Below are 25,829 nucleotides of genomic sequence, written 5' to 3'. Positions count from 1 at the left end.
TGGCTGAATTACCATCGAGTCATCTGTTATTGGAAACCTTTCAGGTATGGCTTTTAGAAGACCTTGACCTACTCTTGCCTGTTTTGACTCTCTGGTTTATTGTGGAAAGAGGGATGATGTAGGCTCATGTCTCCGGCAGATCATTCACATTTTGCCATCAAGGATTTGGCATCAGAGTTTCCAAGAATTATGTGTGCAAGTTGATATGCTGCTACTTTAGCTAATCTGGGTGTCAAAACAGAATGCCATAGACTAGGTAGCATAGAAAATTGATTTCTCACAGTTCTGGAGATGGTAAAATCCAAGGTCAAATTGTCAGCAGATTCCGTGGGGCTGATTTCCTGGTTCATAGGCAGCCATCTTCTTTACTGTGTCTTTACATGACAGAAGGGATGAGGGAGTTCTCTGCAGTCCCTTTGAAGGGGCACCAATTCCATTCATGAGGTCCCTGCCTTCATGAACTTAATCACCTGCCAAGGCCCCACCTCCAAATACCATCACATAGAATTAGAATTCAACACATGAATTTAAGGAGGACAATAACATTTGCTTCACAGAATCAGGTCACCCCGCACCGTATGCACTCACAGGAAATCTCTAATCTCCTGTTAAGTATTTGCTGGTCCCCTCTGGGTTTAGGGAATTTTTTTTCTTTAAGAAAAATGATCTTTCATGTGATCCATGGTTTATTCATAGAAAAGCACTGTGAGTTCATACACTTGCTAAAAAGAAGGGCAATTGTGATATGAAAATGAGAGTGACCTCTCTCCCTGTCTTCTTTTCAACCAACTCATTGGACTGAGATGTTATAGGGTCCCTTGGCTGGGCAGTAGGACGTGAGTAGCCACAAACGGCAAATACAACTTCTTGGTCAGTTTGGAGTAGAAAAGGTGACATTTTGTCAACGAAAGAAAAAGTAAAGCAGATGGAGAAGTTCTTAGTTCGCATTCTAGCTATACCACCCCTTCCCTATCAAACCCCACCCCCAGCTAAGGAACTAAGACATGAAAGAGTAAACACCAAGGCACTGGTAACCAACTGACTCTTCTGAATGCTCTTGCTATCTCCTACAATAATTCCAGGCTGAGTATAGGGGTCAGGAAAGTAGCAGGAACATGATGATTCACTGTGGAGGTCAGCCAGGGCTAAGACAGGGTTGCCCACTGGGGCTAGAAATTAGGAAGGGAGAGGCTAAGTGAAGACCAGCCCTAGCCTCCAAGTCAGCAAGCAATGAGACTGTGACAAAAGCAGGCAGAGAAAGGCAGGGGAAGAAAGCAAGTACGGGGTGAGAAGAGAACTGTGCAGTGAAAACAGCCAATCTGATGGCAGAGGGAGACTGGTGCTTAGAAGCTCATTTGGTGAGAGAGAATGAATAGAGGAGGCACAGAGATGGGGAACATTTAACTAGTGAGAGAGATTTAAGACGAATGGGAAGAGAAATCTCACAAAAAGGACACATTCATGCAGATCCTCAAAGAGGAACACGCAGTCACCCCCACATGTGGAAATACACTCAGTTACACATATAAAAACACAGATGCATGGAGAGCAAGCATACACACAGACACATATCTCTACACATGCACTCATGTGTGCCCACATACACACACACTAAACATGCAAGACATGAGAGCATTTACACATAGATATGCATCCTCACATGCAAGCAAATGTTACAACCTTACACAGGGACCCACATTCCAGTGTGCACATATCCACACAGGTACACAGCCATAGAACTGACATACATACACATCAACATATGATGTGCACATACAGACAGGCACGCGCAGATATATCTATACACATAGACACATGTACTCAGTCGTACAGATACACACACTCTCTAACACAAAGGTGGCCAGTGTAGATGAATACTGTAAGCTCAGTGGCTTCCCAGACCTTCATCTTTTCCCTGCACTTGTTTCAAAGGTGCTCAGCAGACTCCTGGCGAGGCTGTATGAGGCAGGGGCAGGACCTTCAGAGTCTTCACAGCTTTGTGAGGCAAAAGTCTGAGTCCAGTCCTGGCCTCTGCCGCTCACCCACCACTGGGCTATTAATGCCATGTCTGTAGGCGAGAGATTCTGCATAGACTAGTCTTGGGATTTTTTCTAACTGTCCATTTTTCTCCTTGGCACACCCACTATCCCACTGGTAACGGCACACACTCTGCAAGGGAAACCTGAGAAATGGCTGTGAGTCTCCTCGGACAATAAGCATACCCTCCCACCCACAGCTACCTCAAACGCCCATCAAATCAGAACCAGAATTATAAATACTTATGACTTTACAGTAATTGGCAACACATATACTATAGTACTTACAGTACCATAAATTCATCTGTTTCTCTGGTGAAGCAATCTCTGAGATGGAACAGTGTTCTGTGTTTGCCAAGGGAGACAGGGCCAATGCCCAGGACACGCAGGACATAGGGGCAGAAAGTGGCATGTCGTGGGGGTTTCTGGTCGATCTGCAAGGCCCAGCTTCTCCATGAACAGTGGGCTGTAGTGAGAAGCTTGCCAAGGTATGCATATCGACTGGAGTTGGACTCTCCCCATCCTTAGCCCTGTGGTCCTTCGGCCTCAGCCACAGGTGCTCAGAGTCCTCCCAGGGTGGACAAATGTTTCAGTGTTTTTGGCCTGACCTGATACTACCTGGGGACCCAGGCTGCTGGGCTGGTGAGCTATCTGCTTTCTCAGCCAAAGGGCTCTCGAACCAGCAGCATCAGCTTTTTCTTGCCTTTGTAGATCGTTTGTGGTTGTTGATGAACAGGGCAAATTGCAGGTAGCCATCTAGGGCAGCAGGAGGGTCTCCCGAGCCTTGCTTAGAAACTCAACGAACTGTCCATACTGGCAATGGCTAATGTGTGTTAGGTGTAGTGTGTGGTGTTGATGTAATCATTGCATCAGCAACTGGTGCCATGGAGTTCTGTCAGTGGAGATGAGCTTTCCAGAGCTGTGGTGGCCCGGGGTGCCGGCCAGGCCAGGTGCAGTCACCGTGCAGCCTCGCACACAGGATGTCTGAAAGCACCATGGCAATGTGCGCACTCTTCACCACCAGGGGGATGAGAACTGCCAGCTCATTCTTGCCCAGAGAGTGGCTGAGGGCACAAACCCAGAGCACATCACTGGTGGCTGGGTGGGTATCCTGGTTATGAGCCAGGTTAAGATGGCTCATGGCCAATGAGACCAGCTTGAAGGTGTGGAGCGTGTAGCCCCGGAGCTCCATGTAGCAGGCAATGGTGAACAGCTGTGAATGGGTCATGCCACCGGCAGCAGCCTCGGTGGCAATCTGGCAGGCTGCCTCAAAGGCAATGTGGTCTTTCTCACAGAGTGTAAGGGCTGACAGGGCACAGCTCTGTGGATGCTTCCTAGCACACTGCAGGGCCAGTGTGCAAGCACAGCTAGCCAGTTCCTCCCGCTGTGGATAGTCAAGACTGAGGCGCAGGATAGTGGTGTGGGATACGGCTGTGGCAGCTACAATACTAGCAGCCTCAGTAGGGGTGAAGAGTGTGTGCCAGCTCTGCAAGATGCTCCCTGAGGCCCACACACCTGTCGGGGAGAGCCTGAGCTCAGCCGTGGCCATCTCAGTCCTGATTCAGGTCGGCCCAGATTACTGTGTGGGATTTGAAGTTGGCCTGCAGAGATGAGTTCTCCCTCCTCTTCAGCAACCTTGACATGATCTGAGGCAAACCAGGGCAAGAGAAGCATCCCAGATGGCCAAACCTTGTTTGGGGTCTCTTCCTATCCCTTCCTTACCCAGGTCAGAGGGTTGAAGGTTTCTGCAGGTGCTCTCAGCCCCTCACAAGGATGGAGCAGTAGATCCTGGGGTTTGCTTAACCCGAGGCCAGGGTTGCAGATCTGCCAGGGGTTCTAGCTGAAGTGGGGCCTGTCAGGGTAGAGTCTTGTGCTGGGGCTTTGGGCTTTAGAAAGGGTCCTGAGCCTCCAAGGTGTCTGGAGTTTCTCACAAGCATGGACAGGGACGGGGACCAAACCACCAGGCCCACTACCTCCCAAGGGCACACTTGAGTATTGGCAGCTGAAAATTCATTCTCTTAGACATGTCTCTGATGAGAGGGTCAAAGTGCTGCTGACATCAGCATGTGGTTGGTTTAAGCAGTGAGGACAGAACTTGGGCTGGCTGAACAGAGGCTATCTTCTCCCACCAGCAGCCGCATCCTTTCTTAGGCCATCAGGAATAGGAATATGAGAGCTCCAAGGATTCGTTGTCCTGTCCCAAGAGTAGGGTATAGAAACTCCTTTCCCGTGGGAGTAGAGGGAGGTGGGCGATACCCACTTCTGTAGCACAGGTCACCAACCATCGTACCATCTGTCCGTGTCTCCAGTTAAGGGATGATAAGGTCATCGCATCACCTGTAACCCAGGTTCCAGGGCCACGTTGAGCAGGGTGCTGTCAGTACTACTGTTAGTGGGAGTAGCAATCTTGAACGCATTTTGGGCCAGTTTGAAGATGGGGGGGAAGAACGAATGTGCTTCTGCATTGCTTCCAGAATTGTTCAGAGCCTCAAAGTGTCTCCTTTGGCAGCAGTCAGCATGGTGGAGGCCAGTTCCCACCGCTGTGATTCCAAGTGTCCAAGCGAGAACCAGGGAGGATAATGGCTGGGCACCAGAGACACCATACAGAGAGTGAGGGATGTGTCGCCTGCACAACCTGAGTTTTCTAAAACAGGTAACCTTATACACGTAAGCCTAATTTATAGGCAGGGTCTGGATCACGAGACAGCAGAGCTGAGAACAAATACTTGGCAGAGGTATGCATGGAAACGCTCTCTCGGTGGATGACTTCTCCCAGATCCCTGAAAGGGCCCCCTTCCAGCAGCAAGATGCACTATTTTTGGAGTGTTTGCACTGGGTCATCATCCAATTGCAGCTCTTGGAGTTGGCTGAGGAGCTGCTCCTCATTACGGCACACCTTGTCCTGTGCATAGGAGCCTTCAGGCATTACCCTCTGTGACCCAGGCCCATCGATGCAGCCTCCAGGGCCAATGACAAGTAGGACTCACTGCTGTTTGGGGAGCTTACAGCCACAGGTACATGTTGGTACACAGGGGGTCTGCTTTCTTTCGTATCTAGATACCTGTCATCATTCAGGAGGCAGGCCTCAGTCAAAGTGAGAAACAGGCAGCCGATGGGATCCAGGGGGTGGCCCACCCAGCCTTCCAGGTTTGTGATGGTTGTGGTTCCTCTCTGCAGCACTTCTTTCTTCTGATGCTTGTAGATTTTCAGTTGCCACCGCTGCTGAACCTCAGAGTATTAATAATGGCCACTGTGAGTCTGAGGGCCTCTTTTGGATAACCATGGGAATGTGGGGCATCAACCCGAGCACAGGCTGTTGCACATGCTCAAACCACAGTGGCTGGCCTTGGGAATTAAAGAGTAGTCTTGGCCAGGCGTGGTGGCTCATGACTGTAATCCCAGCATTTTGGGAGGCCGAGGTGGGTGGATCATGAGGTCAGGAGATCAAGACCAACCTGGCCAACATGGAGAAACCCCGTCTCTGCTAAAAATACAAACAATTTAGCTGGGCGTGGTGGCGGGCCCCTGTAGTCCCAGCTACTCGGGAGGCTGAGGCAAGAGAATGGCGTGAACCCGGGAAGTGGAGCTTGCAGTGAGCCGAGATCGTGCCATTGCACTCCAGCCTGGGCGACAGAGCGAGACTCCGTCTCAAAAAAAAAAAAAAAAAAAAATTAGCTGGGCATGGCGGCACGTGCCTGTAATCCCAGCTATTCTGGAGGCTGAAGCAAGAGAATTGCTCGAACTCAGGAGGTGGAGGTTGCAGTGAGCCCAGATCGCACCACTGCACTCCAGCCTGGCAACAGAGCTACTAGACTGTCTCAAAAAAAAAATATTGCACAGATCCCTGAAAATACAATTATATAGATTTTCTTTTTTGTTTTGTTTTGTTTTGGCTTGGTTTTTTGAGATGAAGTTTCGCTCTTGTGCCCAGCCTGGAGCAGTGGCGCGTTCTCGGCTCACTGCAACATCCACCTCCCGGGTGGATTCTCCCACCTCAGCCTTTCAACCAAGACGCTACTTTTTGTTTGTTTGTTTGGTTGGTTGGTTGGTTGGTTGGTTGTTGAGACAGAGCTTTGCTCTTGTCGCCCAGGCTGGAGTGCAATGGTAAGTTCTCGGCTCACTGCAACATCTGACTCCAGGCTTCAAGCGATTCTCCTGCCTCAGCCTCCCGAGTAGCTGGGATTACAGGCTCCCACCAGCAAGCCCGGCTAATTTTTTTGTATTTTTAGTAGAGACAGGTTTTCATGATGTTAGCCAGGCTGGTGTCAAACTCCTGACCTCAAGTGATCTGCCCGCCTTGGCCTCCCAAAGTGCTGGGATTGCAAGCATGAGCCATCGTGCCCAGCCTGATTATATACATTTTCAATAAACATATATGAAAATGGTCTCAGGCATTTTAATAATTAGAAGACCAAAATCAATAAAAATGTAATAACATTACCCACTAACCAGAATATATAAAAGAAAGACTGACAAAATCAGGTATTGGAAAGGACATCTAATTAGAATGCTCTTAAACTTGTGGTTGGGTTGTATATTAGTCAAAAAAATCTTTGGAATTAAAAAAATTGATAAATTGTGTGTATTTGTGGTGTACCACATTATACATATATACACACACACAGACACGCATTGTAGAATAGTTAAATCTGTGTATATATATATAGCCACAGACATACATTATAGAATGGCTAAATCAACCGACATAGCATATCAGTTAGCTTAGATACTTATCTTTTTTTTTTTAATTTTTTTATTTTTAGAGGGAGTCTCCCTCTGTCACCCAGGCTAGAGTGCAATGGTGCAATCTCAGCTCACTGCAACCTCTGCCTCCCAGGTTTAAGCGATTCTCCTGTCTCAGCCTCCTGAGTGGCTGGGATTACAGGCGCCTGCCACCACGCTCGGCTAATTTTTGTATTTTTAGTAGAGATGGGGTTTCACCATCTTGGCAAGCTTCTGACCTCGTGATGCACCCACCTCGGCCTCCCAAAGTGCTGGGATTACAGGCATGAGCCACTGTGCCTGGCCAATCAATACTTATCTTTTTGTGTGTGTTTGGTGAGAACATTTAAAATCTGCTGTCTTAGCAATTTCAAATATTACCACATTTTTTTTTTTTTTTTTTTTTTTTTTGAGACGGAGGCTCGCTCTGTCTCCCAGGTTGGAGAGCAGTGTCACGATCTCGGCTCACTGTAAGCTCCGCTTCCCAGGTTCACGCCATTCTCCTCCCTCAGCCTTCCGAGTAGCTGGGACTACAGGCGCCCACCACCACACCTGGCTAATTTTTTGTATTTTTAGTAGAGACGGGGTTTCACTGTGTTAGCCAGGATGGTCTCGATCTCCTGACCTCGTGATGCACCCGCCTCGGCCTCCCAGAGCGCTGGGATTACAGGCATGAGCCACCGCGCCCGGCCACCACATTGTTATTAACTATAGTCAACATGTTGTACAATAGAGCTCTTGAGCTTTTTCCTCCTAGTTGACATTTTCAGTGACATGCACTGCATTTGAACATATGCAGTTACTATGACCAAGCGATTTTATCTGTAGGGCTGTACTTAACTAAAATATACATGTGTACCAAAAGAAATTAACAAGAATGTTCATAGTGGCTTTATTGCTAACAGCCCCAAACTGGAAACAAACCAATGTCCATCAACAGTAGAATTAATAGATGTGCCATATTCATTCAGAGCACCACCGAGCAGGGAAAAGAAATGAATTGCTTCATGAAACCACATGAAGGAGTGTCACGAATGTAATGCTGGGCCAAAGAAGCCACACACAAAACCATTCCTACTGAATGGCCTTCCATGCTTCCATTTATGAAACAAGCAACACTAATTGGGGCTGCTAAAATCCAGGTGACTCTTTGCTTTGACAAGACAGGTGGGCAGTGGTTAGGGAGCAGACCTTCAGGAGAGGGATTTCCAGATTGTTATTTTTATTTCATTTTCTTGGACTGTGTGGTAGCTCCAAGCATGTGTTCTCTTTGTGATAAATTACTGAGCAGTAGAATAACAGGATTCCTGTGTATATTATACTTTAGTAAATGTATTTGAATTCATTTTTGCCATTAGGACAAAAATATATCTGTGAATTTTAAGTATATATTTATTAAATATTGACAAATGTATGTCAGTGTAATACAAATCTCTATGAAGATCTACAATATTTGTCCACATATATTTTGTCTTATCCCCTCTCTTTTCTTCTTCTGGGATTCCAATTAGGTATAATAGGTATATGTTGGACCTTTTGATACAGTTCTGTGGGTCTCTGAGACTATTTTTTTTCAAGTATCTTTTTTCTCTCTTCTTTAAATTCAATAATACTGATCTTTTTTCAAGTTCACTATCTCTTCTTCTGTTATCTTCATTCTGCAGTTAAACCTATTGATGAATTTTTTAATTTAGACATTGCGTTTTTTTTAGTTCTAGAGTTTATAGTCCATTGCTATAGTTTTCCTCTACTGCAATTTCTGATTTTTACATTATTGCAAACCTAGATAGATTCTGCCTTTAACCACATAGATTCTGCCATTAACATTACTTACTACACTTGCTTTATCAAATATCCATCCTCCTATCCATTCTTCTATCCATTATTAATCCTCCTTTTGGGGGGAATGAATTTCAGAGTACATTGAAGACACCAATAAATATTTCCTTCTAAATACTTAAACATATATATCATTTATTGGACTTCAATGATCTCTTTACAGTTTTCTTCTGACATCAATTTTATGCACAATGAGCTCCCCAAGTGAATGTTTGTTGAATTTTGTGTATATTTGTGAATTTTAAGTGTATATTTATTAAATATTGACATATGTATGTTGGTGTAATACAAATCTCTATGAAGATCTACAGTATTTGTCCACATGTATTTTGTCTTATCCCCTCTCTTTTCTTCTTCTGGGATTCCAATTAGGTATAATAGGTATATGTTGGACCTTTTGATATGGTTCTGTGGGTCTCTGAGACTATTTTTTTTCTAGTATCTTTTTTCTCTCTTCTTTAGGGTCAATAATATTGATCTTTTTTCAAGTTCACTGTCTCTTCTTCTGTTATCTTCATTCTGCAGTTAAGCCTATTGATGAATTTTTTATTTAGACATTTGCATTTTTTAGTTCTAGAGTTTACAGTTCATTGTTATAGTTTTCCTCTACTGCAATTTCCGATTTTTACATTATTGTAAACCTATTTTCTTTCATATACGTGAGCTTTAAAATTTTTGTCTGCTAATTTCAGCATCTAGGTCATCTGGGTTTGGATTCTGTGGATTGTCTTTTTTCTTGAAAAGGGATCACATTTTCTTGTTTCTTTGTATATGGAGTAATTTGGGGTTGGATTCTTGATATCAGTATCAAAAATATTGAATGTTACGTTGTGGAGACTCTAGGTTCAGTTACATTCCTCTGAGAAGATTCCTTCCTTTCTCCCTATCTTCTTTCCTCCCTCCCTTCCTCCCTCCCTCCCTTCCTCCTTCCCTTTCTCCTTTCCTTCCTGATATGGTTTGGATGTTTTTCCCCTCCAAATCTCATGTGATTCCCAATGTTGGAGGTGGGGACTGATGGGAGGTGATTGGATCACAGGGCAGATCCCTCATGAATGACTTAGCACCATCGCTTTGATTCAAAGGGAGTTTCTCGCTCTGAGTTCCTATGAGATCTGGTTTTTTAAAAGAGCATGGCACCTCCCCTGTGCATCTCTTGCTCCTGCTGTGACCAGGTGATGTGCCTGCTCCCCCTTTGACTTTGGCCATGAGTGTAAGCTTCCTGAGGCCCTTACGACAAGCAGATGCTGGCACTATGCTTCCTGTGCACTCTGCAAAACTGTGAGCAAATGAAACCACAGTTTTTTATAAATTACCCAGCTTCAGGTATTCCTTTATCGTGATGCAGACAGACTAACACAAGTCTGTCCCCTTCTTTCCTTTCTTTCTTCCTCCCTTCTACCAGACAAGTAAGTTGGTTGGACTTAAACTACAAATTTTCTCTTGGGTGGTAGTTCAGAGATCAGCCAGATATTTGAACAGGCTTTACAGAATTTGGGAATCTCTCCTTTCCAGGAATCCCCACCTTACTTTTCTGCAGCTCTGATTTCCCTGAACTCTACCCTGTGGTTCTTCAGGCCAGAAAGACTGAGTTTTCTATTGGAGCTTTATATACCCTGTGTGGTGCCAACTTTGATGTGTACTCAGGCTAAAAGTCATTAAAAACACATAACTCACTTTGTGCCATTACCTTTTTCCCAAGAGTCAACTCCTGTCCGGATCTGTATTACTTTTCTTTACTCTTCCTTGCCTAAAGGATTTTTATTTGCTTGTTTTGTTTTAGTTTTGGTCTAGAGTTTATTGTTATCTCCAAGAGAGTTGGGTCTGGCAGGAGTGATTATCTTTTTTAATTTCAATTTTAATTTTAATTTTAATTTTTTTGTTTAGAGACAGAGTTTTGCTTTGTCACTCAGGCTGGAGTGCCGTGGCGTGGTCTGCGCTCCCTGCAATTTCTACCTCCTGGGTTCAAAGAATTCTCGTGCCTCAGCCTCCTGAGTAGCTGGGACAACAGCCACGCACCACCATGCCCAGCTAATTTTTGTAATTTTTAAGAATAGAGATGGGGTTTCACCATGTTGGCCAGGCTGGTGTCAAATTTCTGTCCTCAAGCAGTTCACTCGCCTTGGCTTCCCAAAGTGCCGGGATTACAGACGTGAACCACTGCGCCCAGCCAAATTTTAATTACTTAAAGAAAGAAGAAAATATGAACCCAGTGTCTGGCCTACCATCTTATTTTGTGCATATCAATAGCACTTCTCAAAAATAGTTTTTGAAAGTTCTGGCTCACAGAATGCCCAATCAATTGATCTTTGTCTTTTTTTCATACTTGTTAACAATGTTGGGATCAAACCATGCAGTCTTATAATCTGTTTTATCCACATAATATATTGTGACCATTTCATGTTTGTTGCTTTTTGATGACTTCATAGTATTTCTTCATATGGATATACCATAATTCATACAACAAATTTTCTATTTTTAGGTAATTTTGAGTTTTTAATGTATTATTATCAGAAAAAAGGTAAGAAATATCTTCCTGGCAATATGTGATAGCTTTTCTTATGTCCTTCATGTTGCACTCACTAAAAAGCATTGCCTTTTAAGTTGAATGAGGGAGAAATTGGTTAACTCTTAAATCATAGATTATATGTTAGAGAGAAAATTACTTTTATTAGAGTCAAGAAAGTAAGGTGGTACCTCATTATAAAGAAGTTAAATATGTGTATGTATGTATGTATGCATATGTGAATAATGGGTTGAGATAGAGAAGATTTTGAGAGGATAGGGCAGACTGCTATCAATGACTAACATTGTCTTTCAAGAATAGTCATGAATCATTTAACAATGGGGATATGTTCTGAGAAATGTGTTGCTAAGCTATTCCATCATTGCATGGACAGTATAGAGGCACTTAACACAAACCTAGATGGTTTCGCCTACTAAACACTTAGACTATATGGATATAGCCTAAGCTGTCACATATTGTAGCTCCTAGGCTACAGACCTATACAGTATGTTACTATACTGAATACTGTAGGCAGTTATAACACAATGGAAAGTGTTAGTGTATCTAAATATATCTCAACATAGAAAAGGTACAGTAAAAATATGGTATAAAAGATGATACACCTTCTATTACTCCGTTTTCACACTGCAGATAAAGACATGCCTGAGACTGGGTAATTTATGATGAAAAGAGGTTTAATGGGTTCACAGTTCCATGTGGCTGGACAGGTCTCACAAACATGGTGGAAGGCGAAAGGCACATCTGACATGGCAGCAGGTGAGAGAGAATGAGAGTGAAGACAAAGGGGAAGCCCCTTATAAAACCATCAGATCTTGTGAGACTTATTCACTACTACAAGAACAGTATGGGGAAAACTGCCCCCGTGACTCCTTTATCTCCTACCACGTTCCTCCCACAACATGTGGGAATTCTGGGAGCAACAATTCAAGATGAGATTTGGGTGGGGACACAGCCAAACCATATCATTCTTCCCCAGTCCCTCCCAAATCTCATGTCCTCACTTTTGAAAACCAATCATGCCTTCCCAACAGTCCCCCAAAGTCTTAACTCATTTCATCATTAACTTAAAAGTCCTCAGTCCAAAGTCTCATCTGAGACAAGGCAAGTCCCTTCCACCTATGAGCCTGCAAAATCAAAAGTGAGTGAGTTACTTCCTAGATACAGAGGGGGTAAAGGCATTGGATAAATACACCATTCCAAATGGGAGAAATTGGCCAAAATGAAGGGGCTAAAGGCCTCATGCAAGTCCGAAGTCCAGGGGGGCAGTCAAATCTTTTTTTTTTGTGAGATGGAGTCTCACTCTGTCACCCAGGCTGGAGTGCAGTGGTGCAATCTCGGCTCACTGCAAGCTCCATCTCCCAGGTTCACGCCATTCTCCTGCCTCAGCCTCCTGAGTAGCTGGGACTACAGGTGCCCACCACCACACCTGGCTAATTTTTTGTATTTTTAGTAGAGACAGGGTTTCACTGTGTTAGCCAGGATGGTCTCAATCTCCTGACCTCGTGATCCACCTGCCTCAGCCTCCCAAAGTGCTGGGATTACAGGTTTGAGCCAGGGCAGCCAAATCTTAAAGCACCAAATTCATCTCCTTTGACTCCATATCTTGCATCCAGGTCACACTGATGCAAGAGGTGCGTTCTCATGGTCTTGGGCAGCTCCACCCATGTGGCTTTGCTCCTGGTTGCTTTCATGGGCTGGCGTTGAGTCTCTGCGGCTTTTCCAGATGCACGGTGCAAGCTGTTGGTGGATCTACCATTCTGGGGTCTGGAAGTCGGTGGCTCTCACAGCTCCACTAAGGCAGTGCCCCAGTGGGGACTCTGTGTTTGGTCTTCAACCTCACCTTTCCCTTTTGCACTGCCCTAGCAGAAGTTCTCTATGAGGCCCCTACCCCTGCTGCAAACATCTGCCTGGACATCCAGGCATTTCCGCACATTCTCTGAAATCTAAGCACAGGTTCCCAAACCTCAATTTTTGACTTCTGTGTACCCACAGGCTCAACACCACATGGAAGCTGCCAAGGCTTGGGGCTTGCACCCTCTGAAGCCATGGCCCAAGCCATACCTTGGCCTCTTTTGTCCATGGCTAGAGTGGCTGAGATGTCCCTAGGCTGCACACAGCAGGGGGGCCCTGGGCCCAGCCCACAGACCCATTTTTTCCTCCTAGGCCTCTGGGCCCATGATGGGAGTGGCTGCTGCAAAGTTCTTCGACATGCCCTGGAGACATTTTCCCCACTGTCTTGGTGATTAACATTTGGCTCCTTGTCACTTATGCAAATTTCTGCAGCTGGCTTGAATTTCTCCTCAGAAAATGGTTTTTTTTTTCTATTGCATTGTCAGGCTGCAAATTTTTTGAACTTCTGTCCCCTGTTTCTGTTTTAAAACTGAGTGCTTTTAACAGCACCCAAATCACCTCTTGAATGCTTTGTTGCTTAGAAATTTCTTCTGCCAGACACCCTCAATTATCTCCCTCAAGTTCAAGGTTCCACAAATTTCTAGGGCAGGGACAAAATGCCACCAGTCTCTTTGCTAAAACATAGCAAGAGTCACTATTACTTCATTTCCCAACAAGTTCCTTATCTCCATCTAAGATCACCTCAGCCTGGATTATATTGTCCACGTGATTATCAGCATTTTGGTCAAAGCCATTCAGCAAGTCTCTAGGAAGTTCCAAACTTTCCCACATCTTCCTGTCTTCTTCTGAGCCCTCCAAACAGTTCCAGACTCAGCCTGTTATCCAGTTCCAAAATCACTTTCACATTTTTGGGTATCTTTATAGCAGCACTCCACTCCTGGCACCAATTTACTGTATTACTCCTTTTTCATGATGCTGATAAAGACATACCCAGGACTGGGTAATTTATGATGCAAAAGACGTTTCATGGACTCACAGTTCCACTTGGCTGGGGAGGCCTCACAATCATGGCAGAAGGTGAAAGGCACATCTTACATGGTGGCAGGCAAGAGAGAATGAGAGCCAAGTGAAAGGGGATACCCCTTATAAAACCATCAGATCGTGTGAGACTTATTCAGTACCACAAGAACAGTGTGGGGGAAACTGCCTCCATGATTCAATTATCTCCCACTGGCTCCTCCCACAACACTTGGGAATTATGGCAGCCACAGTTGAAGATGAGATTTGGGTAGGAACACAGTCAAACCACATCACACCTGTTTTGGGCATTTACCATGAATGGAGCTTGCAGGGCTGTGAGTTGTTTTGGGTGAGTCAGTGAGTAAGTAATGAGTGAATGTGAAGCCTACGACATTACTGTATATATACTATTGTGGACTTTATAAACACTCTACACTTAGGATACACTAAATTTACTGAATATATTGTTGTTCCTTCAATAATAAATCTTAGCTTACTGTAACTTTTTTACTTTATAATCTTTTAAATATTCTTAAACTTTTGGACTCTTTTGTAATAACACTTGGCTTAAAACACCAAACAACAGTGTGCAACTATCCAAAAATATTTTCTTTATGTCCTTACTGTATAAGCTTTTTTCTATTAAAAATTTCTTTTTTTTTACTTTTTAAACTTTTTTGTTAACAACTAAGACCCAAACATACACATTAGCCTAGGCCTACATATCTTGATGACAACCATCGCGATGTCACTAGGCAATAGGAACTTTTCAGCTTCATTATATTCTTATGGCACCACTGTCGTATATGTGGTCCATAGTTAACCACAACATTGTTATATGGAGAATTATGATAATTTAAACCTGTGAAGAATTTAGTTTTATGTCTCTATAGTATTCCCAATGTGATCACTAACCTTGAAAGGAATTTGAGCAATGTTTTATCCTTTTTAAATTATGAGATACAATACACATAGAAAAATCCACAAAACAAAAATATACAGCTCAGTAATTTACTACAAAGCGGAACAGCTGTGTAGGTATCACCTAGGTAAAGAAAGAGTATTACTAGTAACCCAATAGCCTCTCTCTTTTTCTTTGCCTTTCAGTCATTCTAGAGTAATCAGTATCACAATTGTTATAATCATAACTCTCTTGCTTTTCTTCAACCACCACCCTGACTTCTGTCTCCATAAATGACTTTTACCTGTTTTTTTTTGTTTGTTTTTTTTTTTTGTTTGTTTGTTTTGTTTTGTTTTTTTTTTTTGAGACAGAGTCTCGCTCTGTTGCCCAGGCTGGAGTGCAGTGGTGCAATCGCGGCTCACTGCAAGTTCTGCCTCCCGGGTTCATGCCATTCTCCTGCCTCAGCCTCTCGAGCAGCTGAGACTACAGGCGCCTGCCACCACGCCCGGCTAATTTTTTTTGTACTTTTAGTAGAGATGGGGTTTCACCCTGTTAGCCCTGTTAGCCAGGATGGTCTCAATCTCCTGACCTCGTGATCCACCCGCCTCGGCCTCCCAAAGTGCTGGGATTGCAGGCGTGAGCCACAGCGCCCGGCCTGCTTTTCTTACTTCTTACCACTTAAGCGCATATCCCTGAATGTTGTAGTTTAACTTTTTTCTGTTTTCTGAACTTTATATAAAATAAACAACATATTCAGTCTATGTCTTCCGTTTATGGGTTTTTTTCATTCAACATTATGTTTTTGAGATTGATTCAAGTAATTGTCAGTAGTTCTAGTTTGTTTCTGTACCTGTACAGTAAGTGTATATTACAATTTTTCCTGTGGTGTACAATGACGTGGTGTACAGTAGTGTTTCTGTATGGCATACTGTAAGGTATTTTTATGTAGTAAGTATATACGACTACTTATTTTACTGTTGATAGGATTTTGGGTTTTTTTCTAATTTGGGGGCTACTATGGGTAACAACACTTATGAACATTCTTATATATATCTCCTGGTGCACATGTACAAGTATTTCCATTGTGTATATGTTCACAATGGCTTGGTGAGTCATAGAGTATAAATATCTTGAGCTTTAGTAGAAATTGCCAAACTCTTTTCCATAGTGATTATTATCAATTCACATTTCCACTAGCAGAGTATGATTGTTTACATTCCTGTACTTTTTTGCCAACACTTGCTATTTTCAGTCTTTGTAGTTTTAACCATTCTGGTGAGTATATAGTGATATTTCCTTGGGTTTTTGACTTTTTTCTCATGACTAATGAGATTGATAGTCTCTCTTCTGAAGTGCCTGTTTAAGTCTTAAGCCAATTTATATATAGGCTGGTCTGTCTTTTTCTTATTGATTTGTAGGAGTTCCTTATGTATTCTGGATACGAGCCCTTTATGGCCATACCACCCTGAATGTGTCTGATTTCAGAAGCTAAGCAGGGTCCAGCCTGGTTAGTACTTGGATGCATATGAGCCCTTCATCAGTTATGCTTGTTGCTCTATCTTCTTTCCCTCTGTGGGTTACCTTAAATAGTCTTTTGGCAAATGCGAATTTTAAACTTTCACATAGTTCAGTTTATTAAAATATTTCTATGATTAGCCCAGGTGTTCATGCCTGTAATCCCAGCACTTTGGGAGACCAAGGCAGATGGATCACTTGAGGTCAGGCGTTCAAGACCAGGCTGGCCAACATGGTGAAACCCCGTTTCTACTAAAAATACAAAAACTTAGCCAGGCAAGGTGGCGGGCACCTGTAATCCCAGTTACTCGGGAGGCTGAAGCAGGAGAATCGCTTGAACCCAGAAGGCAGAGGTTGCAGTGAGCCGAGATTGTGCCACTGCACCCCAGCCTGGGCAACAGAGTGCCTCCATCTCAAAAAAAAAAAATCCAAAACCAATTTTATATATATATATAATTAATGCTTTCTATTTCCACTTAAGAAGTGCTTCCCTTGCCCCGCCCCGCCGCGGGACTGGGGCGGCGCTCTACTTCTGCGGAGAAGGATCGACGAGCTTTTCGGAGAAGGATCCGCGAGCTTTCCGGAGAAGGATCCGCGAGCTTTCCGGAGCCGGATCCGGGGCGAGCAGCCAAAAGGCCCGCGGAGCCGCGCTGGGCCGCCCCGGAGCAGCTGAACCGGGGGCCGCAACTGCCAGGCCGACGGGTCTGGCCCAGACTGGCGCCGAGGGGTTCGAGGGGTTCGTGTGCTGTGGAGACGCAGAGGATCCAGGCGGAGCGGCCTGAGTGAAAGCCAATGGAAAAAGTGTGACATTTAGAAGCAGAAGACTTAGCTTCAAATCCCTACTCTTTCACTTACTAATTTTGTGATTTGGAAATATCTACGCAAGATGTTGACGTTGCAGACTTGGCTAGTGCCAGCTTTATTTTCCTCACCACTGAATCTATAGGTGAACTTCTACATCCATGTGGTTATATCAGTCCCGAATCTCCAGTTGTACAACTTCATTCTAATTTCACTGCAGTTTGTGTGCTAAAGGAAAAATGTATGGATTATTTTCATGTAAATGCTAATGACATTGTCTGGAAAACAAACCATTTTGCTATTCTTAAGGAGCAATATACTATCATAAACAGAACAGCATCCAGTGTCACCTTTACACATATAGCTTCATTAAATATTCAACTCACTTGCAACATTCTTACATTCGGACAGCTTGAACAGAATGTTTATGGAATCACAATAATTTCAGGCTTGCCTCCAGAAAAACCTAAAAATTTGAGTTGCATTGTGAATGAGGGAAACAAAATGAGGTGTGAGTGGGATCGTGGAAGGGAAACACACTTGGAGACAAACTTCACTTTAAACTCTGAATGGGCAACACACAAGTTTGCTGATTGCAACCAAAACGTGACACCCCCATCTCATGCACCATTGATTATTCTACTGTGTATTTTGTCAACATTGAAGTCTGGGTAGAAGCAGAGAATGCCCTTGGGAAGGCTACATCAGATCATATCAGTTTTGATGCTGTATATAAAGTGAAGCCTAATCCGCCACATAATTTATCAGTGATCAACTTAGAGGAACTGCAAACTGTTTGCTTAGCATTCCTATTGACAACTTTTCTGGGAGTGCTGTTCTGCTTTAATAAGCGAGACCTAATTAAAAAACACATCTGGCCTAACGTTCCAGATCCTTCAAAGAGTCATATTGCCCAGTGGTCACCTCACACTCCTTCAAGGCACAATTTTAATGCAAAAGATCAAATGTATTCAGATGGCAATTTCACTGATGTAAGTGTTGTGGAAATAGAAGCAAATGACAAAAAGCCTTTTGCAGAAGATCTGAAATCATTGGACCTGTTCAAAAAGGAAAAAATTAATACTGAAGGACACAGCAGTGGTATTGGGGGAGTCTTTATGCATGTCATCTTCTAGGCCAAGCATTTCTAGCAGTGATGAAAATGAATCTTCACACAACACTTCGAGCACTGTCCAGTATTCTGCTGTGGTACACAGTGGCTACAGACACCAAGTTCCATCAGTCCAGGTCTTCTCAAGATCCGAGTCCACCCAGCCCTTGTTAGATTCAGAGGAGAGGCCAAAAGATCTACAATTAGTAGATCACGCAGATGGTGGTGATGGCATTTTGCCCAGGCAACACTACTTCAAACAGAACTGCAGTCAGCATGAATCCAGTCCAGATATTTCACATTTTGAAAGGTCAAAGCAAGTTTCATCAGTCAATGAGGAAGATTTTGTTAGACTTAAACAACAGATTTCAGATCATATTTCACAATCCCATGGATCTGGGCAAATGAAAATGTTTCAGAAAGTTTCTGCAGCAGATACTTTTGGTCCAGGTACTGAGGGACTAGTAGAAAAATCTGAAACAGTTGGGATGGAGGCTGTGATTGATGAAGGAATGCCTAAAAGTTACCACAGACTGTACGGCAAGGCGGCTACGTGCCTCAGTGAAGGACTAGTAGTTCCTGCTACAACTTCAGCAGTACCTATAAAGTAAAGCTAAAATTATTTTATCTGTGAATTCAGATTTTAAAAAGTCTTCATTCTCTGAAGATGATCATTTGTCCTTAAGGACAAAAATGAACTGAAGTTTCACATGAGCTATTTCCATTCCAGAATATCTGGGATTCTACTTTAAGCACTACATAAACTGACTTTATCCTCAGATTAGCTGAATGATTTTGTGCTGGTTCAGGATGTTTGCACTGAAGAAAAACAGAAAGCTTATCTGAAATTTATAAAACTTTTTGTTTTGCTACATAGAAAACAGAAGGTACTTAAATAATAAGCAGTGATATGCTTAGCGAGCACAGCTATACTGATTTTGATTTGAATAGTCATCAAAGTGGCTTAGGGACAGTTAATATAAAAGATTAGAAGAGCAAGGTCTAGACCATCTACTTCTGCTAAAATAATTTAAAAAGAGGTCCATAGGCCCTAACTATATGAGCCCAGCTTTTGTAATCTGACAAAAAAAATGAGGAGCAGCCTCGTGTATATCAATGTACACAATATTCCTTAGGTCTCTTCCATTGGTGGTGATGCTGCCAGTTATTACTGGAGAAAAGGAATTCTAGAGCTTTAACTTGGCAGATTAAAAGTACTCTTTTTTTTTTTTTTTGAGTTGGAGTCTTGCTCTGTTGCCCAGGCTGGAGTGAAGTGGCAAGGTCTCTGCTCACTGCAAGCTCTGCCTCCCGGGTTCACACCATTCTCCTGCCTCAGCCTCCAGAGTAACTGGGACTACAGGCGCCCACCACCATGCCTGGCTAATGTTTTTGTATTTTTAGTAGAGACGGGGTTTCACAGTGTTAGCCAGGATGGTCTCGATCTCCCGACCTCGTGATCTGCCTCAGCCTCGGCCTCCCAAAGTGCTGGGATTACAGGCGTGAGCCACTGCACCTGGCCTAAAAGTACTCATTTTTTATTCATCAATAATTAGTAATCTGACTCGTTTCAAAAATTTGTTTATTATTGACAACCTCTTTGAAGATCCATTTCACAAACTCAACAGAGTGCCACGATTAAGAGCTAGGGATCCTCCAAACTACCTCAAGCATCTAAAAAATTGCCATTTTTTAAAGGCTTAAATTGTAGTAGTAAAGGGGGAAAAAACCCATAAATCATCTAAAAAATTGCCATTTTTAAAGGCTTAAATTGTGTGTGTGTACACACACACACACACACACATCATTGACCTTTCTTAAGACTTCAGAGGGTGGAACTTCCAGATGAGACCACAAAGAGGGAGAAACCGGGAACGCGGAGCGCGGCCGCCAGCACCCCCGAGCCGCCGCCGGACCCCCGCCCCCCGCGGTCCCAGGTCTGTGCGTCTGGGGACGGTTCGATTCCCCGCAGAGCCGGGGGAGGGACGGGGGCGCCCAGGGGAGGGGGCCTCGGGCTCCCCGCCCGCGCCTGCTGCTCTGTCCCGGCGGCAATGCGCTCCTGGCCGTGACCCCCGCTGGGGGCGGGGGCCGGGGTCCATGCGCGGAGCCCCCACCCGGCCCGGCGCCTGCCGCTGACGGCGGCGGGGGTTGGGGGGCGCGCATCTGGCTTCCTGCCCACCCCCTGGCGTCGACATCACGGGCCGTCGGGGGCTGCGGCCCCGGGCTGCGCCCTACCCCGCGGCCAGGCTCTGGAGGGACCCTGGAGCTGCCGCCGGCCTCAGCCCATGGCCCGGAGGTACGATGAGCTGCGCACTACCCAGGCATCGCGGATGGCCCCGCAGCCCTGGCTGGCTTCCCAGAGGCAGTGCCCGCGGCACCAGGGCCCTATGGTCCTCACCGGCCTCCCCAACCCCTACCCCCCAGGCTTGGACAGCGATGGCCTGAAGAGGGACAAGGATGAGATCTATGGACACCCGCTCTTCCCCCTCTTGGCCCCGGTCTTTGAGAAATGTGAACTGGCTACATGCTCTCCCCGTGATGGGGCCGCAGCTGGGCTGGGGACACCCCGCGGCGGCGACGTCTGCTCCTCTGATTCCTTCAACGAGGACAACACTGCCTTCGCCAAGCAGGTTCGCTCTGAGAGGCCCTTCTTCTCCTCCAACCCAGAACTGGACAATCTGATGATCCAGGCCATCAAGTGCTGCGGTTCCACCTGCTAGAGCTGGAGAAGGGAAAGATGCCCATCGACCTGGTCATCGAGGATCGGGATGGCGGCTGCAGGGAGGACTTCGAGGACTACCCAGCCTCCTGCCCCAGCCTCCCAGACCAGAATAATATATGGATTCGAGACCGTGAGGATAGCGGGTCTGTACATTTGGGGACCCCAGGTCCATCCAGCGGGGGCCTGGCCTCCCAGAGTGGGGACAACTCCAGTGACCAAGGAGTCGGGCTGGACACCAGCGTGGCCTCTCCCAGTTCTGGTGGAGAAGATGAGGACTTGGACCAGGAGCCACGGCGAAACAAGAAGAGGGGGATCTTCCCCAAGGTGGCCACCAACATCATGCGAGCCTGGTTGTTCCAGCACCTCTCGCACCCGTAACCCCTCGGAGGAGCAGAAGAAACAGCTGGCGCAGGACACGGGGCTCACCATCCTGCAAGTCAACAACTGGTTCATTAATGCCCGGAGACGCGTCGTGCAACCTATGATCGATCAATCCAACCGCACAGGGCAGAGTGCAGCCTTCAGCCCAGAGGGCCGGCCCATCGGGGGCTATACCGAGACAGAGCCACACGTGGCCTTCCGGCCTCCAGCATCAGTGGGGATGAGTTTGAACTTGGAAGGAGAATGGCATTATTTATAGAGGCTGATGCGGGAGAGACCCAGCCTCCGGCTGTGACCCCCAGCCTCACACCTGGCTCTGGTTCCCGCCTGGTCCTCCGGCTTCAGGGCCCCACCTCCAAAGGCCTCTCCGCTCAACGCCTACCTCCCTAGGGCCCTACTGGGACATGGGGGCCTGAGTGCCCACCCAAGGGGCTCTCAAGGACACTGGCAAGGCCTCCAGGCCCTGAGCCCCGCTTCTGCCTTCACCTCTGCCTGGGACCCGAGCTGGGCTCCTGAGCCTTGGTCCCCAGAAGATGGCAGCTAGGGCCTCGCCGCCAGGACAGAGAAGGGACAGGGTGGCTGGGCAGTCAGGGAAGGAGGGTCGCCCGGATCTGACATTTTGGAGAGATTCCTTCACCCTCCTGTCCCCTCCACCTCCCTTCTCTAATTTCCTCTTTTTTTAATGATAAAGTCTTAAAACACAGAAAAAAAAAAAAGACTTCAGAGAATTAGGTAGATGAAGCACTTTATACAGTATATATCTTCAGCTTAAATTTGTTTTGAGTATTTTTTTTATTTTTAAGTAGGCAAAGATTTAAAATTTTTTATTTTTAGTAAATGTTTGAAGCAAACTAAAAAGACGTGGGCAATATTTACCAAAACAAAACAGAACCCAAAAAATTGTACATCTTGATCTTAGCAAATATCCTTATTGTAGAGACACTTAATAAAGAGATGGTATTTTAATATCTGCAGTTCTGAGGTAGGGTGTAACTTAGTTCTACATTGTGATTTAGGAATTTTTAAACCTTTCTTCTTCAGGGGAGAAGTGACCCAGGCCTCGAGTTTAGTGCTAAAGCCACTAGTGTACTTATGCTGTCACCTAACCACCACATGTGACATGGAGGCAGAGGCTAAATATAGGGGCTTTCTTAAGAAAGTGAGAGGAAATTAGCAAGCATTATTAGTGTTTGACTACTGCTATCAAGTGAATTCAAAGGAAACAAGTTTTTATGCCATATTTAAGTTACAGAAACCAGGCATGCTTAGAATAGTTTCTAAGGCGACAGAGCGAGACTCCATCTCAAAAAACAAAACAAAAAAAGAATAGTTTCTAGAGGTTATTGGAGAATAGAAAGCTAAGAAAACTTGGTATACATTTACAATTGAAATATAATTACACTTTTTACTCTCAGAATATTATTCAGATTAGACTTCCTGTTTATCTTTTATATTCTTGCATTGATATAATGCCTGATCCTTCAAAGTTCTTTCACATATTATATGATCTTCTTTATGAAAAAAAGTAGATGCTTTATTCTGATATATTCAGTTTCCCACTTTAGGCAAAAGTGGATTAATAGAATGATGAATTAAAAGTAGATGAGGAAAATCAGGCACAGAGAAGTAAAGGTAGGGACAGACCCAAATTCACACAAGATAATGACATCGCCAGCGTTTAAGTTGATCATCAAAGGCTGGGCTGGATTTGTCTTGCTGTATGTGTCAGGAAATTTATACCTATTACATTTTCCATTTTCTCAAAATAAGTCACATGATTGTAATGTTTAGCTGCAACTTTTCTCCTAACAAATAGTGTCATGAAGAATGTTATAGTGTGAAGTTTGTACATTTCAGGGTCAGTTATACAATGTGAACTCTTTATCTACGGGAATGAGAATGGAGGATCATTGAAGGCCATGATATAAACAAATTTGCATGTTGAAGCCTGTATAAAACATGGTACAGTGAGTGAATGCCCCCATCCCCAAGAACACTTTATACATATTAAATGGATATATGATTACTGTGCAAAAATTCATTCTGGAAATGAACATATATTTGAGCCCTAATATGTAATGTACATCTTCTGCCCTAAGGAGAAAATAAATCATAAAACTTGTTTTACATTCAAAATTACTTTCCCGAGCATGTCTTAGAATAATCTATGTGTTGATGTATGTAAATTGTATTTTAGGTAGGCAAAGAAACAAATCTGGTTATTTATGTAAAAACTAGTCTAATAAAGTGAGTGGCTTTATCACTTTGAATCTTTAGTGTCTAAAAGTGGTGTTTAATACTAGCACATAAGAAAACCTTGTGTGGACAAAACTAGTTCACTCACTGCTTCTGCAACTGCAGTTGCTCCCCTTAGGGTTATAAAAAAAAGGACCCAAATGTTACATGTGTTGATATCATGACTTGTCAGTTACTGATGTCTGTGGTATCCTACCCTCATCTCTGAAACGGATAATACTGAATAATTATTAGAAAACTACAAGACTTCACACTTTGTACCATTAAAACCTAAAATTTTAATCCTATCCTTTTTTATTACAGATCAATCAGCACTCAGGAACAGAGCAGCAAGGAAAAAAAAGGAAATTTCATTCATATGTTCTGTGTTCATATCTCTTCAGTACCTAATTGTTCATTTAATTTCAGCCTTATTCCTTCTATCATAAGGGGTTTTACCACATGAAGTCATCCGATGACCCTAGTTCTTATTGTGAAGTTAAAGATGAGTGGAGTATACTTACAAATGTTACAACTTAAAAATGTTACAAAACATTTACTAAAGCTCATATTTAAAGTAGAGCATCTAGTTTGAGAAGTAGACATCAATTATTAAAGATGTCTTTTTTCTACCCATTTAACTAGTTAAAACCATGACGTGTAAATGTAGAAGTAGGATAATCATATGGAATTCCCTAAAATATTTCTGTTTGCTAACATATATTGACCAAGTACATCAAGCAGGAGAGATCTTCCTTCATTCTGTTATAGTCCACATCATTCTAATTTTGCTCAGTTGTTATTAAGAGCATATTCCTAAACCATACACTTTTGTTTCAATAAAGTTTTATTTTGTTGGGATGAATAAAATATCAAAGTTATAAGCTACATGAGACAAAAGTTCAATTGTTCAAAAAATTTACTGGGATAGCTTTCTATTATAGGTATTGTTAGATTATATTGCTCTGATAAGATTACTTTCTTTAAAAAGTTTGTACTTTTCTGTAAATTGAAAGAATATAGAGTCATAAAATGGCAAGTGTTTTAGGGTTAGCCTAAAATTGGGCATTGTCATTGATTCCATAGATGGTATAAACTAGCAGGCTTACAGCCTAATTCTTCTTTGGACTGGTCTTTGGCAGCAGTTCCTTTTCAGACTCAATAAACAGAATTCAGACAGATGTAAGTCAAAACAAAACTTTACAAAGCCAAGTGTATTATCTTTTGCATTAACCTATTTTTTCCATCATGCATGCTACTAGTATGTGCATTAGCATGATATTCTCATATACATTGCATTAAAAATTAAAAGGTGGCAGCTCAGGGTGAGCTCTTCTGTCATTCATTTGTTCCTAAATTTTTAAGGGCTTTTTCTCAGTCAATATTTGTATAAACTGGGTAGTTTAACTTCATTACCCATTTCATTAAAGTTGATGGATTATGATGAGATGCATTTAAGGCCAATAGTGACAGATTTTTTTTAAATCTCTTGAACACAAGCTTTGAATGATAACTACAGGTTTTAAGTGCTGTTAACATTAATACCATAATGTGATGTGTTAGAACCAAAGGGATATTTTAAAGGTAGATATCTGAAAATTCTCTAGTCTCAATGTATATATGTATTGAATATACTCTAAAAATAAATGTGCAATTTGCTAGTAGGACAATGCAGTGATTAGCATTAGGTATGTTTCTTTTATATCCTAGCTATGTCCCACTTTCTTCTAAGTGCAATCCTTTCACGTTCACTTGTTGTTTTACCCCATCTACTCTAACTTCAGTTGGAAACCTTGTCTAGAGTATAGTATGTGTTTTTACCTTTGCAGTGAATTCCATGTGCTAATTGTAACCACAGCTATTTTTATGTTGACATAACTCCAAGTGTTATATTAAATGTTCTATTTTATATTAGCTCTAATCCCTTAAGTAAATTTCAAGAAATAAATTCTTGTTCAAAAAAAAAAAAAAAAGAAGTGCTTCCTTGTCCTAAGGTCATGACAACTTTCATGTAAGTTAACTTAAATATGGAAGCTTTATTGGCTTGCCTTTAACATTTAATTTAGATCTACAATGCCCATGGAACTAATTTTTTCTGAATATGTTTGGTTGAATGAAGGCTTTTTTTTTTTTTTTTTTTTTTTTTTTTTTTTTTTTTTTTTGAGACGGAGTTT

At 43.4% G+C, this 25,829-nt stretch overlaps 3 pseudogenes; 2 read left to right on the top strand and 1 right to left on the bottom strand.

Annotated features, from left to right (window-relative positions):
* Positions 1 to 2,695: 2,695 nt before the first annotated feature.
* On the bottom strand, positions 2,696 to 5,424 carry LOC101150210 (zinc finger SWIM domain-containing protein 5-like; annotated as a pseudogene).
* Positions 5,425 to 17,218: 11,794 nt separating this feature from the next.
* Positions 17,219 to 18,480, top strand: LOC101149841 (interleukin-6 receptor subunit beta-like; annotated as a pseudogene).
* A 2,096-nt stretch (positions 18,481 to 20,576) lies between these two features.
* LOC101123847 (putative homeobox protein Meis3-like 2) lies at positions 20,577 to 21,778 on the top strand (annotated as a pseudogene).
* The last annotated feature ends 4,051 nt before the right edge of the window (positions 21,779 to 25,829 follow it).

Source organism: Gorilla gorilla, chromosome 4, assembly GCF_029281585.2.
Source record: "Gorilla gorilla gorilla isolate KB3781 chromosome 4, NHGRI_mGorGor1-v2.1_pri, whole genome shotgun sequence".
NCBI lineage: Eukaryota > Metazoa > Chordata > Mammalia > Primates > Hominidae > Gorilla > Gorilla gorilla.
This window is presented reverse-complemented; position numbering and strand designations above follow the sequence as displayed.